General features: G+C 35.4%; 1 long non-coding RNA gene across 1 annotated transcript; it reads right to left on the minus strand.

Annotated features, from left to right (window-relative positions):
* Positions 1–1,444: 1,444 nt before the first annotated feature.
* LOC134730214 (uncharacterized) lies at positions 1,445–20,254 on the minus strand. The gene is made up of 3 exons (XR_010111878.1): positions 20,159–20,254; positions 2,520–2,604; positions 1,445–1,914 (listed from the first exon to the last, which is right to left on the minus strand). It is a non-coding gene; the product is annotated as an uncharacterized LOC134730214 (long non-coding RNA).
* Between the last annotated feature and the right edge of the window lie 700 nt (positions 20,255–20,954).

Consider the following 20,954-nt stretch of genomic DNA (forward strand, 5'->3'; position numbering starts at 1 on the left):
AATGTGTAATGTGCAAGTCAGGGTATTTGAGTTATCCACCACTTTGAGTATTTTTCATTTGTATGTGTTGGCAATAATTGAAGCCTTCTCTTCTAAGTACGTTGAAATATACAATACATTGTTGTTAAGTATTGTCAAACAATAGAACTTACGTCCTTTGTCTAACTTTATGGTTATACCCACTGACCTATCTTTCTTCATTTCCCTACCCCCACCCATCCTTTCTAGCCTCTAGTATCTATCATTCTACTCTTAGTTTTATGAAATCAACTTTTTTAGATCCCGCATATGAGTGAGAACATGTGATATTTGTCTTTCTGTGCCTGGGTTATTTCACTTAACACAGTGACCTCCAGTTCCATCCATATTGCTGCTAATAAAATGATTTCATTCTTTTTTATAACTAAATAGTATTCCATGCATATATATACCATATTTTCTTTATTCATTCATCCACTGATGGACACTTGGGTTGATTCTATATCTTTGCTATTGTAAATAGTGCTGTAATAAACATGTGAGTGCAGGTATCCCCTTGATGTACTGATTTCTTTTCCTTTGGATAGATACCCAGTAGTGGGATTGGTGAATCAATATAGCAGTTCTATTTTTAGTTTTTGGAGAAATATCCATATTGTTTTTCATAGTAGCTGTACTAATTAACATTTCCACCAACAGTGTATAAGAGTTCCCCTTTCTCTACACCCTTGCTAGCATCTTTTGTGTTTTTTTTTCTTTTTTTGTATTTTTAACAATAGCCACTGTAATTGGTATAAGGTGATATCTCACTGTGTTTTTTCTTGGCATTTCTCTGATGATTTTGAGCATTTTTTTCATATATCTGTGGGCTATTTGTGTGTATTTTTCTGAGAATTGTTTATTCATATGCTTTGCCCATTTTGAATGAAATTATTTATTTTTTATTGTTGAGTTTTTTGTATGTTCTGGACATTAGTTCCTTGTCAGATGAATAGTTGGCAAATTTTTTCTCCCATTCAACAGGTTGTCTCTTGACTCTATTGATTGTTTCCTTTTCTGTGAAGTTTATAGTTTAATATAGTCCCATATATCTATTTTTTGTTTTAGTTGTCAGTGCTTTTGAGGTCTTAGCCATAAAATCTTCACATAAGTCATTGTCCTGTAGTGTTTTTCCTATGCTTTCTTCTAGTAGTTTTATAGTTTCAGGTCTTACATGTAAATCTTTAATCATTTTGAGTTGATTTTTGTATATCATGAGAGATAGGAGTCCAATTTCATTCCTCTGTATATGGACATCCAATTTTCCCAGCACCATTTATCAAAGAGAGTGTTCTTTCTCCAGTGTATGTTCCTAATGTCTTTGTCAAAAATCAATTGGCTGTAAATATATGGATTTGTTTCTAGTTTCTCTATTCTGTTCCATTTGTCTGTGTCTATTTTTATATCAATATCATACTGTTTTGTTTATTATAGTCTTACAATGAAAATGTATTTTGCATTCAGTTAGTGTAATGCCTCCAGCATTGCCCTGTTTGCTCAGAATTTGACTATTCAGGATCTTTTTTGGTTCCATACAAATTTTAGGATTTTTTTTCTATTTCTGTGAAAAATGACATTTGTATTTTGGTATAGACTGAATTGAATATGTAGATTGCTTTGGGAAGTATGTTTATTTTAATCATATTAATTCTTCCACTTCATGAGCATGGGATGACATTCCATTTGTGTCCTTTTCAACTTCTTTCATCAGTGTTTTATGGTTTTTACCTTATAGAGATTTTTTATCTCCTTGGTGAAATTGATCCCTTTTTTTGTAGCTATTGTAAATGGGATTGCTCTCTTTTTTCAGCTGTTTCATTTCTATGATATAGAAATGCTATTCATTTTTGTATGTTGATTTGGTATCTTGCAACTTTACTGAAGCAATTCCTGGTCCTAAGGACAAGAAATTTTTGTTGTTGCACAAGGAAGAGGAAAAACAAGAGAAACAAATTGAACACAAACTTTTTTTCTACCTATTGGCAGCGTTTATAACACAAATACTCTGTAATTAAAATAATTTTATTTTTACTATAAAAAATATTAATAATCTTTTCTGAGCCAGATTCTTAGAGAATAAAGGTAACATTGGGGAGGGTTGAATATAATGTTTAGTTATGAGCAAATATTCATTATTTTTCTCAATACTGATATTGCTATACTTTGGCAGAGGGGGAAAATATGAGTGAAACTCTGGAGTACAGAGACTTAGGCATGAATGCTAATTTTAGGCATTTTCCCAACTTCTGAGGTACCTTTTGTGAATTTAAAGAGCCATAGAGTATAGAGGTAAACAGAATAGGTATGCACTGAAATTTCAACTGAATACTTAGGTTTCCATTTGGCTTTAGAAATAAAGTATATACTTTAGTGGCCGATAGGTATATACAAATGATCCAGTTTATGGACCACCATGTATGAACTGTTTGAAATAATAGGCAAATTTTTATTTTGTTTGTTTTCTTTAAAGGCCTAAGCTTCCAAAGTAGACATTTTCCTACCTTGACTCTGCTTCTTTTCTGCCAAACTTTAAAGTCACTCCTCAAAATCAAAGGTTAATTCTGGATAATAGCAGCAAAACATTTTCTATACAAAAAGCGAAGAGAAATGAAAATTTTAATGGAAAAGACTATCATAATACAAAATATTCTATTTTAGAATACAATTAGCAAAATATACATATTAATAGTACACACCTTGGGATTAGTGGTTTGCCTATTAAAAAATGGCAAACTCCTCTAATTCTACTGCTAGTAGACTATTCTTCCCATCTGTGAATAATGATATTTTCCAAATGTCAGTATAAGGAAACTTACACAGAAAAAACTCCGTATTGTAGATAGCAGTCTTCCACTACATGAAAAATATCTATTTTCCTGTCTCTTAGAATACATCATCTGTATTTGTCAAACTTTCTGAATGTTGCAGGAATCTGGGCTGTGTACCTGCTCAGCTTTCTCCTAGTGACTGACAATCAGTGACATGTGGAGAGGGAAGGAGCTTTCTAACTTCTGTGAGATTGTGAGTTTTCCAAGTGGGGCATAGGACACAACTCAGTAGAGTTAAAGTATCAGTTTTTCAACACAAATGATCCAATTTATGGACTGTCCACACCTCTTTCTTTTCGTTTTCATTGACCTTCTGCCTTTGTAGTGCTTTTTCAAAACTATGTCAGATGATGAGAGAATCAATAAAAATAAATAAATAAAATAAGAAAAATGAATGCTTAAAGTTTTTACCTATGGTGCTTCTAAGCAAATATAATTTTAATTTCTGTGTACAAATGGAAACAGATATATAGCTCTACGTATGGTTCAATTAGGTATAATAATTTATATCTATTGAACTTGCAATAACAAAAGTGTAGCTCTAATTCTGAAATGGATGTGAGGGGGAAACGAAAGGGATGGCAAAGCAGAGGAGGTATGGAGGGATAATGTATTTCATTTTTTGAGCAAAATTTCTGATGGAGTGTTGCTAATATTCTCCACTAGGCAAAAAGCAGGTGCTGTGCACTGTATCACAGTGGCCCCTTGACTTAAGATGCAGGCCTGTAGGCCAATCTTACCAGCATTAGGTATATCACAGAAGTATCTGTTCAAAGGAAATGGCCCATATTCCAAGGAATTTGTGAGCCCTAATGTCACAGAACAGGCCCAGTGCCCTTGGCTAATGTGAGTAACAGAACTTTTGGAATGGAAGAAAATTCCATTTTCCAGTGAGCAAACAGAAACCTAGAAAAGGCAAATTTATGGTTCACAGCTCTCTAACTGCTTCTGTTAGAACTGAGACCTGGTTGCCTCTCCAGAGCTGTTTGTGGATGCTCTCACAGCAAAATTCTAGATGTCAAAATCATATTTAATAACCATGATATGATATTTAAAATCAATTAATAACATAAATGTTATATATTTAATATACATATGATGATATGCATATTTTACCTCTGGTCTTTCTCTTCCAAACCCATAACTCCATTCTAATAGTGAGAAATATATCAAACAATATCAGTTAAGGGACATTCTAAAAAATACCTGACTAGTAATCTTCAAAACTGTCAAGGTCACCAAACCAATCAAAGTCTGAAAAACTGCTGTAGCCAAGATGAGTGTAAGAAGTCATGATAACTAAAAGCATTATGGTATCCTAGATGGGATTCTGAGGCAGACATGGGACATTGGATAAACACTAAGTAAATCTGAATAAAGTATGGATTTCAGTTAAGAATAATATATCAATATTAGTTCATTAATTGAGACAAATGCATTATAATTATGTAATGTGCTAATAATAAGAGAAGCTGAGTATGGGGTATATGAGAGTTCTCTATCAAACACCAAAAGCTGGTGAGGATATAGAGCAACAAGAACTTGCATTCATTGCTAGTGGAAATGAGAAAAAGCTCAGCCACTTTGTAAGAGAGTTTCATAGTTTCTTACAAAATTAAACATACTCTCACCTCGCAATCCAGCAATTGTGCTGCTTAGTATCTACTTAAAGGAGATACTAAGTAGTATCCACACAAAACCCTGCACACAAAACTTACATCCACACAAAACCCTGCACACAGATGGTTATTATTATGAGTAATGAGTAGCTTCATTTGTAATTGCCAGAACTTAGAAGCAACCAAGATATTGCTTAGTAGGCAAACTGATAAATAAACTTTGGTACATCCAAACAATGGAATATTATTCAGCACTAAAAAGAAATTAGCTATCAAGTTATGAAAATGCAAGAAGGAAACTTAAGTACATATTATTAAGTGAAACAAGACAATCTAAATTGATTACATACTGTATGATTCCAACTATATATAAAGATTTTAAAAATCAGGGGTTTCTAGGAGTTAGGGGACAGGGAGAGATGAATAAGTGAAATGGAGAAGAATTTTAGGGATCTAAATATACTCTATATTATATTATAATGGTAGATAAATTTTATTATGCAATTGTCTGAGCCCATAGAATATACAACATCAAAAGTAAACCCCAGTGTAAAGTACAGACTCTGAATAATAATTATATGTCAACATAGGTTTATATATTGTAACAAATGTACGAATATGGTGGGGGATTTCAATAGGGTGGAGGCTGTACATGTGTGGAGGCAGGTGGTGTATGAAATATCTCTATACCTTCCTTTCAGTTTTGCTGTAAACCCAAAACTGCTCTAAAAAATACATTCTTTTTTCTTCAAATCACTATTAAAATCATCTTCATTTATGACAAGTATGTACAACTTAGTTAAGCAGGAATTTGAATCATTGCTTATGAGTACAGTTATGATTTCCTATTGGCTTTATAGGAAAATTATAACCAAAGCTAATTTTCCATTTCTGAGGTTACTACAATCCAATGTTTATGTGAAATAATGATCTATTGGACCAAGATTCTGGAAATTTTTACTTTTACCTGGTTATAAACTCATGTATTTTAGAGACAATTGCAATGTGAAATAGCAAGATAAATTTTCCAGAAAAGAAATATTTCCATTTTGAGCTGATTCATCTTCATAATTTTGACTTTCTAATTAATGGATTCCAATTACTTGCTAACTCTTTTATATGAATCATTTATTGTCTAGTTATGGAAAGATTGCAGATTATTGAAAGGACAAAAAATTATAAAATTATATTGAATCAGAGAAAATATATCCTACTTACTGGTTTATCCTGACCAAAAAAAAAAGTTCATGATTACACGTTGCTTTAATTACACATTTTTAAATTCTAAATTCACATGCAGTTGTTAAAAAAAATAATACAGAGAAATCTGTATACCCTTCAGTTTCTCCCAAGGGTAACATCTTGCATAACTATAGTACAGAATTACGACCAGGAAAATGACAATGCCATCCATTAACCTTACTTGATTTCACTAGTTCTACATGCACTAATTTGCATGTGTTTGTGTGCTTCATTCCATTTTATTTTTGTCACAGGTATAGATTTATTTAACAACCATCACCGTCAAGACACATAACAGTTCCATCAGCACAAGAATCCTATGACGGTTACACACTCTTCCATCTGTTCCTTTCTCCCTTTCTCAGTCCCTAGCAGTAATAATATATTTTCTATCTCTATAATTTTATCATTTCAAGAATGTTCCACAAATGAAACCTCATAGTATGCATAAGCTTTTGAGAGTACCTATTTTCAGATAGCATAATCCCCTTGAGATCCGTTCAAGTGGTTGTATGTGCCACTTGTTTGTTCTTTTTTGTTGCTGAGTAGTAATCCATAATGTGAATGTTTTTCAATAATTCACCCACTGAAGTCTATCTACGTTGTTTCCAGTTGGGGGCTACTATGAATAAAGTTTCTACAAATGCGTGTACCTGTTTTTGTGTGAACATAAATTTTCATTTATTTGGGATAAATTTACAGGGTCAAATTGCTGGGTCATGTGTAAGTGCAGATTTAATTTTCTAAGAAATTATAAAACTCTTTTCTAGAGTGTTTATATTACTTTACATTCTCATCAGCAATAAATGAGTGGTCTAGTTTCTTTGCATTCTAACCAGCATTTGACATTATCACTATTTTTTGAGCCATTTTAATAAGCGTGTAGGGATGTCTACTAAGTGTGGTTTTAAATGTTAATTTCCCTCATGGCTAATCATCTTTTCATGTGCTTGTTTACCATTTGTATTTTTTTTCAGAGAAATACCTATTTATGTCTTTTGTCTACTTTCAAACTGGAGTGCTTGGTGGTGGTGGTGTTGTTTCATGTTGGATTTTGAGAGTTTTTATATATTTTAGATACAAGACTTTTGTCGGGTATGTGATTTTCAAATATTTTGACCCCATATGTAGCTTGTGTTTTCATCCTCCTGACACGATCTTTCACAGAGGATAAGTTGTTTATTTTTATTTTTATTTTGAAGAGGTCTATTTTATCTTTATTTCCTTTTATGAATCTTTTTTTCCTTGGGTGTCAAAACTGATACCTTTTCTCCTAGTCCTAAGTCTCAAATATTTTCACTCATTTTTTTTTTCTAAAAGTTTGAATTTGAAGTTCATCTTCTATCTTTAAAGGGTGTACAGTTTGGTTGAGGTTCATATTTTTGCCCATGGATGTCCAATTGCTCCAGCAATGGATATTGAAAAGACTACATTTTCTTCACTGAATTGTTTTGTACCTTTGTCAAAATTAGTTGAGAATATTTGTGTGGGTCTATATATTCCATTGATCTATGTGTCTGTCCCTCTGTCCCTCTGCTAACACCATACTGTCTTGATTCTTGGCATACATGGCTTTTTTTTTTTTTTAATCGTTTTTACCTTTAAAACAAAGAGAACAATTCATGACACCCTCTTATCTATCTATGTTGGTTGGTTAGGGACAAAAAGGAAGAAATGAATCATTTAAAATGTAGAGGGTATTTAGCAGAATTTGTTTCCAATTAGAAACGGATTGAGATTCATGGCTTTGGGAATGATTTCTCTATTGCTTTCTCTCTCTTTGGTGTTCTCGTTTATCCACAATGTGTTATATTCTCCATTTTATAGATGAGAAAATTAAAGTTCTTTGAGGTTCCCACAGAATATGGTAGGACAAACATCATGCTTGGAAGCCAATTCAGCTTGTTTCCAAAGTTTGAAATTTTATCCACTATGTTATATTGCTCATGACATCTCAGAGTCCAGTGCCCCTCAGACCAACAACTCTTACATATATATGGGAGATTTTTGAAAGTCTACATCAGTATCTACTGGTAATGGTACAAAAGAATCATCAGGTGGAAAATAGTCTTATTTAATTACAAAATACTCGTTGAGTATCTATAGACCATGCCCTTGACCTAATGGAGCTTACATTTTGTGGGAGAAGCAAACAAACGCACAAGCAAGCAAGTCTCTCTATATATTTACATTTATATTTTTATATGTATTCCTCAAATCTCCTACCCACAGTTCTACAATTCAAGAAGTTCTGAAAACCAAAGATTCTTTCATAACTTATTTGTTGGCAAAAACTTGTCTTGAACTGACATAAAGCTATCTATAGTCTTTATTTATCCCACTTAAAATTAATTACTAGTAATGAATTTTATTGTAAATCAGTGGCTGAGGCCAAGTGTGTTGGGGGAAGGGGTTACATAATATACAGTAAATATCCTATATTATCTTTCTAAAATTTGGGAGGAAAATGTCTTATTCTGGAAGCACATTTATTCTCAAAGGTTTGGGATAAAAGAATGTAAATTTATATTACTAAATGCAGGAAGAATAGGTGCTACATTGAAAAATAGAGTAATGAAGGAGAATACTGTTTGAGATAGGGCAACAGAGAAGGCCTGTCTGAAGATGTGTCACCTTAGAGACATGCAGAGGAGAGCTATGGAGAAGGAGCATCCCAGGTAAAGAAAAAAAAATAAAACAGATGTAGACACCTAGACAAGAATATCATGCTCGGGGAGTTAGAAACAGCAAGAACACTGAGCCTGGAGTGGAGTGAACATGGTAGAGGGCAGTAGGAGGTAGATTTGGACTTTCAGTCAGACCATATCACCTTAGTCAAAGAGCAAAATTATCCAGGTGTTTTCCCTTTTGTTCACTGTAAACAAAAAATATCTGAGACAAGTCTCAATCAGTTTAGAAGTTTATTTTGCCAAAGTTAAGGACATCCTTCTGACACATCCTCAGGACTTCCTGAGACCATGTGCCCAGGGTGCTGGTTTTATGTTTTAGGGAGACATAAGACATTCATCAATGCATGTAAGATGTACATTGGTTTTGTCCAGAAAGGTGGGACAACTCAAAGCAAAGGGGATCGGGGTTCCAGGTCACAGGTGGATTGAAAGATTTTCTCATTTGCAATTGGTTTAAAGAGTTTATTTAAAGACTTAGAATCAATAGAAGGGACTGTCTGGGTTAAGATAAGGGATGGTAGAGACCAAGGTTCTTATTATGCAGATGAAGCCTCCAAGTAGCAGGCTTCAGAGAGAATAGATTGTAAAACTTTATTATCAGACTTATCAAGTGCCAGACTCTTAGTTAATTCTCTCCCGAATCAGGAAAAAGACCTGGAAAGGAAAAGGAATTCTCTACAGATTGTAGATTTTCCCCTGTAAGAGACAGCTTTGCAGGGCCATTTTCAAAATATGTTGAAAAAATATATATACTTTGGGGTAAAATGCTTTTCTTTCCTTCAGGGCCTGCTGTTTGTCATGTTGGTATCATATTGCTACAAACAGTCTGCTTTGTCAGTCATAAGGTCTCTGTTTTAATGTTAAGGCTGGTCAATTGTGACTAAATTCCAAAGGGAGGAGGGTATAATGAGGCGTGTATGACTCCCCCGTCCCATTATGGCCTGGACTAGTGTTTCAGGTTAAATTTGTAATGCACTTGGCCAAGAGGAGGACACCATTTAATTGGTTGGGGAGCTTAGGATTTTATGTTTGGTTTACATCATAATTGCTTTTATTCTCTTTAAGTCATTTCTCTGTGTCTCAGTTATAATCTCTAATATGGTTTGAGGCTTGCAAACACCTTGCTATTATTTTTTAGTTATCTGGCACTGACTCAGCTTGTAAAACATCAAGAAGATTCTAAATCTTCCATAAACAAGGCAATGATAATACTTACATATTGGTACATGAGCTAGAATATATGTAATAACACCTTAATACATTATTTGAAGGCCTTAGGAAAAGAAGGATTATATTCAAATGCAATATTATAATATTTCTAATTTAAGAAACATTCTTAAGATAAAATCAAAGTTATTATTCAAAATTATTGAATTGGCCTTTTTTCTTTTCTCTTTATTAAATCATTTTGGAGGCTGCCATCTTAGGAAAGACAGAATTTTGCCAGTTCAATTACACTTGCTGGGTACTGTTCTGTACCAGTTAACCAGCTGCTTTTCATGGGATGCCCAAGTCCTTACTAAAGATGAAGATCTATAGTCACTTATTAAGTGAATTCACATCTGAGAAGGATAAAATGTTATTTAAAACAAAATACAGGTAGATTTAATGTAGAAGGATCAAATTCAATTCTGGAGACAGAATAATCTGTTGACCACAAAGTCTGATCCTCTCTGATATGTCTATAGTTTCTTTATTCTAATGCCAATGTGAGGATTGTCTTCTGTCCCAATGTCATGTGTATTTGCCCCAGCCTAGAGGTAATAATATTGCTTTAATGTGAAAATAAATAAATAAATAAATAAATAAATAAATAAATAAGTAATTACTTCTCTGGTGCTGACACCATCTAACTATAGTAAATTATAAATCCACATCCTTCTGTGACCATCCTGCACCCCCAGTGTTTCCTCAAATTACTTCCAGAACTTTTCAGAGAAGCCTCACATATGGTCACAGGCAAGTCCTTTCAGCCTCCACTGTCTACTGAGTTCTATAGTGCCTGCAAAGCTGGGCTTTGTTGCAGTTTTATCCTCTGAGTGCTCTAAGTTCTGTTCAAAGGAATGGCCTCGGTAAGCTATAGCTGAATCCACTGCTGGAGGTGGTGTCTCCTGCTATGAATAACCCCAGTGCTGACACTCCTGTGCTATGGTGGGCCCATTCTTTCTTGCTATATTTACACATGACCTGTGAAAATGCCTCTTTGAACATCCAACATCTCACAGAGACTTTATGAGTTAACATTTTTTAAGTTTAACTTTGTCACACAGACATTTCTTTCTCTTTTCGACAGAACTCATAGGATTAAAAAAAAATTGAGTGTATTAATTTGCTAGGGTTGTCATCGCAAAGTATCACAAACTGACTACTTCAAACAATAGAAATTTGTTTGCAGTTCTGGAGAGTAGAAGTCCGAGACCAAGGTGTTAGCAAAGTCAGTTCCTTCTAAAGCCTCTGTCCTCGACTTGTAGAAGGGCTGTCTTCATGTTTACGTGAAGTGCTCTCTCTGTGTGTCTGTGTCTTCTCATAAAAACACCAGTCATGCCAGATTAGGGCCCACCCTAATAACCTCATTTAACCTTGAAAGGGTTAACAGCCTACCAAAATGATATGAAGATTACTTTAACTGAAGAATATCTAAACAATCAGCAGCCACATAAAGAAACATAATCTAAACTTAGCAGAGACTCCCCAAATACAGCTGCCATTGACCCCCTCCAAAGCAGTTTCCTATTAGAGGGCCAAAATAGTTCATTCTACATGGCAATTTAATGGGGCCAAGAGGTGCCCAGATTAAACATTGCTTCTTGGTGTGTCTATGAGGGTGTTTCCAGGTGACATTAGTATTTGAATCAGTGGACTCAGTAGACAGACCTCCCTAAGGTGAGAAAGCATCATCCAATTTATTGAGGGCCTAAATAGAATAAAAGGCAGAGGAAGGAAGATTTTGGCCCCTTTGCTTCCTGCCACATACTTGCTCTGGGACATCAGTCTTCTCCTGCCCTTGGACCAGGATTTACACCATTGGTTTCCCTGGTCTCAGACCTTCAGACTTGGACTGAAATTACACTGCCAACTTTCCTACTATGTGAGCCAATGTTTCATAATAAATCTCTTCATATATGTATATATTATAAATACATATTCATATGTATATATAATTGGTTATCAGTAATATGTCAATATATATTATTGGTTCTGTTTTTCTGGAGAACCCTGATACAGGAGAATACTAGCCCTTGGCAGCAGGAAGTATAAATTACACTGTCATAACACCCACCCTCCTCTTCAGGCTGAGATTTCAGCCTGGATAAACACTGCCATTTCTATTTGCATCAAAAAGCCAACAGGACTTTCCATACTTCCCCACTGAAACCCTAGACACTGGCCACAGCCACTTACCCTCCTTTTGTTTAGGTAGTATATAGACCTATACCTCCAGCTATTCACCGAGTCATTCATTACTGTGTGTTCCTATATATGTGTGAATTAAACCTGTCTTTTCTCCTTAGTATGTCTGTTAATTCACAGGTTCTGATCACTTGAACTTAAGTTGACAGAAAGATTTTTCTTCCAATAATCTTAATTACCTCTTTAAAGGCCTAATCTCTAAATATACGTTCATGTTCTGAAGGTACTATGGGTTAGGATTTTAATATAGATATTTGGGGACACTATTTAACCCATAACACTGAGCTATAAATTTCTCCAAATCACGCCTTCTCTCTGATATTAGAAAATCAGTCTTAGAAAGAGCTTATGTGTCTCATTTCTTTACTCAGAAGGTCTCAGACAATTACGTCAAGCATCCCTTGAAGAAACTAACCTGCTTGCCTACTGGGTATGTCTAGGTGTGTCTGATCCTAGTAGTGAGAGTCAGCAGAATTGAAATTCAAGCTGGGATGTATACTGTGTTCTCTAAACTACCTAATATAAACCAAATGTGTAAAGTGTGGAGTTGAGAAAATATTCCCAAATGGTCAACAATTTAGAGCAACATTCCCTATTTTGCTTCAAGTATCCACACAGAGACACCCAAAAATGAGTCTGAGTGATTATCCTGGGCTCTGAACATTAGATGATGAACAACTGAAGAGAAATAGAAGATCCCACAAATAGATGTTAAGAGAGGACTATGACATTTCTAACACAGCTGAATCTAGAATAAAAATTAATCAGTTCATGTTCTGCAAGCAGTAGTAGTTCTAGAAGCCTTGACCCCCATTACCTCACATAGCAACCAACTTACAGATAAAGTGCTGATGGGATTTTCAATCACAAAAGATTTGAGGAGAATTCACTGGAGACTGTTTTTCTTAATGAGTCCATTCCTTGCCCAGACCACTTCCCTCACTGGGCTGATACAATAAGGTGTATTCCTTGGCATCTGATAATTGTCATTAAGTCAGCCTTTTGGGGAGCCATTTATGATAGCTCACAACAAATTTGAGTATTATGTGCTTTTCATGTAGATGCATTTCTTAAATGGAAAAGTCTCAAATGAGCATTGATGGGTTTATTTCAAGCACATTAATTTGGTTATTGCCCTTATGAGGCAGTATTTTTCAACTCTCATATTTATTTTAAAACCTAAAAGCTGTATGTGTTAGTCCATTCTTGCATTGCTATAAGGAAATACCTCAGACTGGGTAATTTATAAAGAAAATAGGTTTAATTGGCTCACAGGTTCTGCAGGCTATACAGAAAGCATGGCAGGGAAGGCCTCAGCAAACTTACAATTATGACAGAAGGCAAAAAAGAAGCAGGCATAACTTACATGGTGAGAGTAGGAGGAAGTGGGTGGCGGGGGGTGGTACCAGACACTTAAAGAATCAGATCTCATGAGGACTTTATCACAAGAACAGCACCAAAAGGGTAAGTCCCTCCCCATGATCTAAAAACCTTCCACAGGGTCCTACCTCTAACACTGGGGTTTACAATTCAACCGGAGATTTGGTCAGGGACACAAATCCAAACCATATCATTCTGCCCCTGGCCCCTCCCAAATCTTGTATTCTTCTCATGTTGCAAATTACAATCATGCCTTCCCAGCAATCCCCCAAAATCTTAACTCATTCCAGCATTAACTCAAAAGTTCAAAGTCCAAAGTTTCATCTGAGACAACACAAGTCCCTTCCTCCTGTGAGCCTGTAAAATCAAAAACAAGTTAGTTACTTCTAAAATACAATGAGAGTACAAGCATTGGGTAAACCCACGAGTTCCAAATGGGAGAAATTGCCCAAAAGAAAGGGACGACAGGCCCCATACAAGTTCCAAACCCAGCAGGGAAGTTATTAAATCTTAAAGCTTCAAAATAATTTTTATTAACTCCATGTCCCATATTCTGAGCAGGCTTGCACAAGGGGTGGGCTCTCAAAACCTTGGGAAGCTCTGCCCCTGTGACTTTGCAAGGTTCAGCCTCCACAGGTGATCTCATGGGTTGGCGTTAAGTGCCTATGACTCATTCAGGTGCAGGGTAAAAGCTGCCAGTGGATCTCCCATTCTGAGGTCTGGAGGATGGTAGTCCTCTTCTCACAACTCCACTAGGCAGTACCCAAGTGGGGACTCTGTGTAGGGGCTCCAATCTCACGTTTCCCATCTTCACTGTTCTAGTAGAGGTTCTCTATGAGGGCTCCGTCCCTGCAGCAGGCTTCTGCCTGGATATCCAGGCTTTTTCATATGTCCTCTGAAATCTAGGCAGAGGCTCCCAAGACTCAACTCTTGCACTCTAAGCACCTGCAGGCTTAATACCACATGGATACTGCCAAGGCTTACAGTTTGCATCCTCTGAAGCAGCATCCCAAACTATATCTGGGGCCCTTTTAGCCATGGCTGGAGCTGGAGCAGCTGGAATGCAGGAAGTAGTGTCCCAAGGCTCAAGGCAGCAGGGCTGGTCCTAGGCCTCTGCATCTGTGATGGGCTGGGCTGCCTCCAGGGTCTCTGAAATGCCTTGGAGGCCGTTTTCTCATTGTCTTGGCTATCAGCACTTGGCAACTCCTTACTTATGCAAATTTCTGCAGCCTGCTTGAATTCCTCCTGAGAAAATGGGTTTTTCTTTTCTACCACATGGCCAGGCCACAAATTTTCCAAGCTTTTATGTTCTGCTTCCCTTTTAAATATAAGTTCCAGTTTCAGGTCATTTCTTTCCTCATGCATATGAGCATAGGTTGTTAGAAGTAGGCAGGGCACATCTTGAATGCTTTGCAGCTTAGAAATTTCTTCCACCAGATACCCTAAATCATCACTTTCAAGTTCAAAGTTCCACAGATCTGTAGAGTAGGGGCACAGTAAAGCCAGGCTCTTTATTAATGCATAAAAGCATGACCTTTGCTTCAGTTGCCAGTAAGTTCCCCATTCCATCTGAGACCTCATCAGCCTGGAGTTCCATGTCCATTTTGGTCAAAACCATTCAACAAGTCTCTAGGAAGTTCTAAACTTTTCCTCATCTCCCTGTCTCCCTCTGAGCCCTCCACACTCTTCCAACCTCTGCCCATTACCCAGTTCCAAAGGCGCTTCCACATTTGCAGTTACCTTTATAGCAATGCCCCACTCTTGGTACTAATATTGTGTATCAGTCTGTTCTCACATTGCTGTAAAGAAATACCTGAGACTGGGTAATTTATAAAGAAAAGAGGCTTAATTGGCTCCCGATTCTGCAGGTTGTACAAAAAGCATAGCTGTGGAGGCCTCGGGAAACTTACAATCATGGTGAAAGGTGAAGGGGAAGCAGGCACATCTTACACGGCCAGAGCAGGAGGAAGGCAGGGGAGGTGCCACACACTTTTAAACAACCAGATCTTGTGAGAACTCTATCATGAGGACAGCACCAAAAAGGGAAGTCTGCCCCCATGATCCATACACCTCCCACTATGACCCACCTCCAACATTGGGGATCACAATTCAACATGAGATTTGGTCAGGAACACAAATTTAAACCATATCACTGTACCCAGCCATCTTCTCAGCCTTATGCCACCCCTGTTAGTTAATATGCCATAAGAAGTCAGAGAAGATTTTTCATATTTCCTAATAACCTTTAACTATACTATCCATACTGCTAACAGTGAAAATGTTTTTGATGATAATGAGAAAGTACAAACAAATTATTCTTGTCTTCATTTAAAGCAATTCTTTATATGCTCATAAACTAATTTATTTGAGGCTTTGGTTTACATGGTTCTGTGCTAGCAAGCAGAGATGGTTTAAATTATACTTCTTCAATAAGTCATCTATACTTTTTAAAGCTTTAATATAGAATGTCTAATGCTATAGTGTAGATGACTGTTAATTTGTGTCTCTTCATAAATAATGTGAAAGTATTTAACTTTGGAAAGAGATGACTATAAGAAACTGATTTAAGGAACAGTATGAGTTTCTGTATTACAAATATTTAGATATTCTTAAGAATATTTGTAGATTCCCATATGTTTATATGAGAACAAGACCCAGGTCCATTTCTTTTATTATTCTTATCTTTTTTTTTGCCAAAGGTGCATGACAAATAATAAATGTTTAAGAATCAATTGTGAATGATGAATGAAGATAATATGACATACTTGAACATGAGATCGAGGAGATGGCCAAGTTAATAGTTGACACAATGCTCAGCCTAATGGTAGGCCCTGTGCATAACACAAAAGATGTCCAAAGTGTGGTCTCTGTTCATGCAGACTTCTAAAGGTCTATGCTTTAATATCCAAATATTTTAATTCATTTGCTAATCATTAAACAGTTAATATAGGCAATAAAAAGATTGTAACAACAAGAGTAAGAAGGAAAAGAATCAGCCAGGTATTTACTGAACACTTCATACATGCCAGTCATTGTTCTAAGCCATTAATTTGTCTTATTATTTGCAATGATCCTGAGGTAAGTATCATTATTGTTCCCATCTTGTAGATGTGTAAAATAAAGTAGTTTTTCTCCTCAAGATGTATGGAATAAAATATAAGTTAAGTTCAAAGTAGAAGGTATTATTTTATCAAAATCTACAAATTATATTAGTTTAGTAATAAATATAGTATTACCAATTACATTAACAACTTTGCCTGGGTTTTTTTTTTTTTTTTTTTTTTTTTTTTTTGTTTGAGACAGAGTCTTACTCTGTCACCCAGGCTGGAGTGCAGTGGTGCAATCTCAGCTGACTGCAACCTCCACCTCCCAGGTTCAAGCGATTCTCCTGCCTCAGCATTCCAAGTATCTGGGATTACAAGTGCCTGCCACAACATCTGGCTAATTTTCATGTTTTTAATAGAAATGTAGTATTTTTAATTTCACCATGTTGGCCAGACTGATCTCAAACTCCTGACCTCAGATGATCCGCCCGCCTTGGCTTCCCAAAGTGCTGGGATTACAGGCTTAAGCCACTGCACCTGGCCCAACCTTGCCAGTTTTCAAACAAATATTTCTAATATAGAAAAACACTTTGTAACTATCTGAGATTTGGATAGTCATCTTATTTACAGTGTACAAAGTTTTACAAAATTATTAACATTCACAGAAAAAAATAAAACCAAATACAGAAAAACTAAAACTATTACCATGTGCAGAACTAATGGAATCAAAATTAATTTCTGTCTATGAGAACAGAAAAAAAATGCAGCATACAATAATGTGTTTATCCTAAGAATACTATGAAATTCTTTCAAAAGTAATATTGTAATGAAGAGATGCCTTTTTAGTCTCTTACTGATAATTAATTTTCAGTTAATATAATATTTAGTGTTATGCACCCTGGAGCCACAACTTAATTCACATATAAAATCCAATTGTGAAATTATAAACATTGAGAAAGAATCTTTAATTTTGTTAAAACTGAAAGAAAATGGGAAAGATATTTCTAGTACCACTATAATCTTGATAAAGTAACCTTAAAAATGTTGAAAACACAAAAATATTAGATTCTATTCCCAATAAAATCAATGCTGGTAATTATTTTTTCATTCATGAATCCATTTAACAAATGATTATTTAGTGCTTACTATGTGTTAGACATGGAGTTAGGCATTTTTTAGCGAAAATTGATATGAATTCAATTTCAAATTATGTGAATAATTAAGAACAATCAAAGTATAGAATTTTTAAATGACTTGAGATTAAAATTCTTTATTTCTTAATTTATTCATTCGTTATTTTTTGTGTGCCCACTTAACAGAGATACATTTTAAAATATAAAGTCACTTTCTTGCCATTAAAAAGATTGAAATCATGGCAAGAAGAAATTTTATCCAGCCTTGCATACAACATTGAAGATTAGTCTATGATGATTTAGATCCACCACACTGCCCTAGTAGATGTAATGAAGTCATTAATTAAATTGTGTAAAGAATCTAGAAGATAAAGCTCAGCATCACTAGTCATAAAAGAAATAAAATTGATAACAATAGTTATCTTCACCTGCCAAACACTAGAGAATTAGAAATGTTGGAACAACTAAGAATATGGAGTCACAGGCATGGTAATAAAAAGTGCTGGTGGGCATACAATCTACTTACCAGATTTTTTTTTGCAGCAAGTAGTCATGTGACAAATTCTGGCCAATAAGATATAAACAGAAGTATTGTACATGACTTCCAGGAAAATTCTGACATCTTGTATTATTAATGTTAGTAACCATTTAAGAGATCAAAAGAGGTTTTGCAGAATAAAGAGACAATTAAAAGAAAATAATTTAAAGCACAGAATTTTCTGTAATACAAATAGCTGGAGAATCAAAAATATTTATATTTGTTTATATAAGACAAAAATGAAGTATGTGCATTTTCTGTGCTGTTTTCTTTGTTAAAAAATATAAATGTTCTCCAATAGCATTATGTTTCTAATGACTAATACAAAATGATGGAACACCCCAACACTGATATTTGATGGATACAATCTCAAGTCTACTTTTTGGGAATACAGGACCTATGCCAAGAATTCTCAGCCCCTCACTGCCTAAGAACACTGGAAACAGGGCAAGGAAATTCTGAGTTCCTTAAGATTCAAATTACAGCAAAGCTTACCTCAAGTGGTTTAAGCAGTAAGAACACACGCTATTTTGTACAACGAAAACTCTGGAGGCAGATGGTTCCAACGTAGGTTAAATTAATAGCCCCAAAAAGTCAAAAGTTCTAGCTCAAAGTCTTGTGATCCTCTGAGCTTTTTCCTCATGCTCTGAAGATGGCTGCAGCTTCTCTGATCATCAGGGCCTCACATAGTAATCTCCAAAGATAGATTAAAAATGAAACACTATTCACCCAGATGTTTATAACAGCTTCATTTATAATTGCCAAAACTTGAAAGTAAACAAGATGTCCTTTGGTAAGTGAATGAAAAAATAAACTATGGTATATCCAAGCAATGGATTATTATTCATTACTAAAAATAAGTGAGGTATCAAACCATGAAAATACATGAAGGAAACTTAAATGAACACTCTTAAGTTACTGAAGCCAATCTGAAAAGGCTACAAACTATACGATTCCAACTATATGATATTCTTGAAAAGACAAAACTGTGGAGTTAGTAAAGAGATCTGTGGTTGCCAAGGGTTAGGGGGCAAAGAGAGATGAACAGGAGGAGCACAAAAGATTTTGGAGCAGTAAAAATACTCTGTATGGTACTATAGTGGTGGATAAAGTCATTATAGATTTGTCCAAACCCAAAGAACGTACAACACCAACAGTGTACCCTAACGTATCCTATGGACTCTGGGTGATAATGATGTGCCAGCGTAGGCTCATCAGTTACAGCAAATGTATCATTCTGGTGGGGAATGTTGATAACGGGGGAGGATGTGTACGTGTGGGGGCAGGGCTATATGAAAAATATCTGTATCTCCAATTTTGCTGTGAGCCTAAAACTTTTCTAAAAGAAAAAGTTTTTAGGGAAAAAAGCATTCTTTATTTTCAAAGAAAAGCAACCATAAATAATGATGGAAACATGAAAAATTATATTTTACGTAGGTACTATCTCTGAGACAGACTAATATCTTCATGAATGTTTACTAACAGTGACATTTTATTTTTAAAACTTCAATTTTTACTTTTAAATAAAAATTATTAAATTATTAACATAAAATTATAAATTATTAAATTAAAAATATTTTAAAATTTTTAAAATTAATTTTTGGTTTTTAAAATTAAATTGTATTAATCAAAAACTACTTGTACATTTAAATAAAATTGAACATATATATCATAAATCTCACAACTCAATAAGACTCTCCTTTTTGTTAAAAACAGTAGTATGGTTATGACTTCGTAAGTTCCAGCCAAATGCCATGTTCTTTGTATATAATAAAGTTATATCATTAGTATATTTACGTCACCTCCAGTCAAATTTTAGCTAAGACTAAATGACATTATGTTCCAGGAACTTTCCTAAGTACTTTACATATATTTACTTAATCCTCTCAATTTCTTGTGAAGTTGGTATTATTAGTATCCCTATGAATATTAATGATTACAGGGTGGTCTTAGTAGCACCAAGCCTCATATCCTCCCAGAAAAAGTGCAAAGCGTGGAAGAAAGGAGAGGCTTCTTGTGAAAAGTTCCTGGAAGTCTTCTCTTCAGTTCCTATGAGCTAGCAGTGGAGCTGGTGCAAGGAGAGCTGAGAAAGCCAGGGTGTGGGAGGCGGGCTCTGCCAATAAGGAAGTGGGAGAAGAGGAGCACCCTTAGGGAAAGTACAACCAGATCAGTAGCTACTGCTTCATAACAAACCACTCCCAAAACAGTTATTTAAAACCGTGCATTATTTCTAAAGGTGCCATGGGTCACCTGACCTGGGTCAGGTTCTGGTATCTTGGCTGGGATCACTAGTGCATCTGTATTCCATTGCTGGATCAGTTCTTGTAAACCTAGTAGAGAACTACTGGTAGTCCTGGAACAATCTCCTTTGAAGCATTTCTCTTTATTCTTCTTTTTCCATTTTCATCCTTTGGTGCTAGAGCCAGATATTGAGGTCACTATGTCACTATGAGGTTCAGAATCCTGACTACCTCATAGTAGCAATTCTTGGTGAAGTGCATATTAAAGAGGAAGCACATCTTTAGTTTCCAGTAACTGGCATTTGGTTACGGGGTGGCCGTTTTTCTGCGTGGACCAAGCAGGGTCCCAGTTCAAGTTTCTGCTGCGTATCTGATAATCTTGAGGTATTTATGAAGGACTCCTTTGAAAGTTCTCTACTGAGTTTCCTTAAGGAATTGGAATATGTAAGTAAATTACTGTCCAGAATGGAGGAATACTATACTAATCACAATGAATAGACTGTATATTCCTTATGAAATTCATATCATTTGAAGGAAAAATTAGGTTAGTAACTCTACCACATAATGTATTTACTTATGGAATTTTTTACTCACTTCTTCAGTCCATTGTATTTGCCATGCTTTAGAACATGGTCATGGATCTTATTGGGGTTATCCTCATCTTTATTCCTGAGCAGTCTCTACCTTTGGTGGCACTGCTTATATTATATTGATATAGTTTTGATTAAGTTTTACCACTGATATGGCTCCAATGAGTAGAGGAACACCAGGACTCTTGTCTCGTATGGATTAGATAAAACAACACGGACAC

Source organism: Pan paniscus, chromosome 3 (assembly GCF_029289425.2).
Source record: "Pan paniscus chromosome 3, NHGRI_mPanPan1-v2.0_pri, whole genome shotgun sequence".
NCBI lineage: Eukaryota > Metazoa > Chordata > Mammalia > Primates > Hominidae > Pan > Pan paniscus.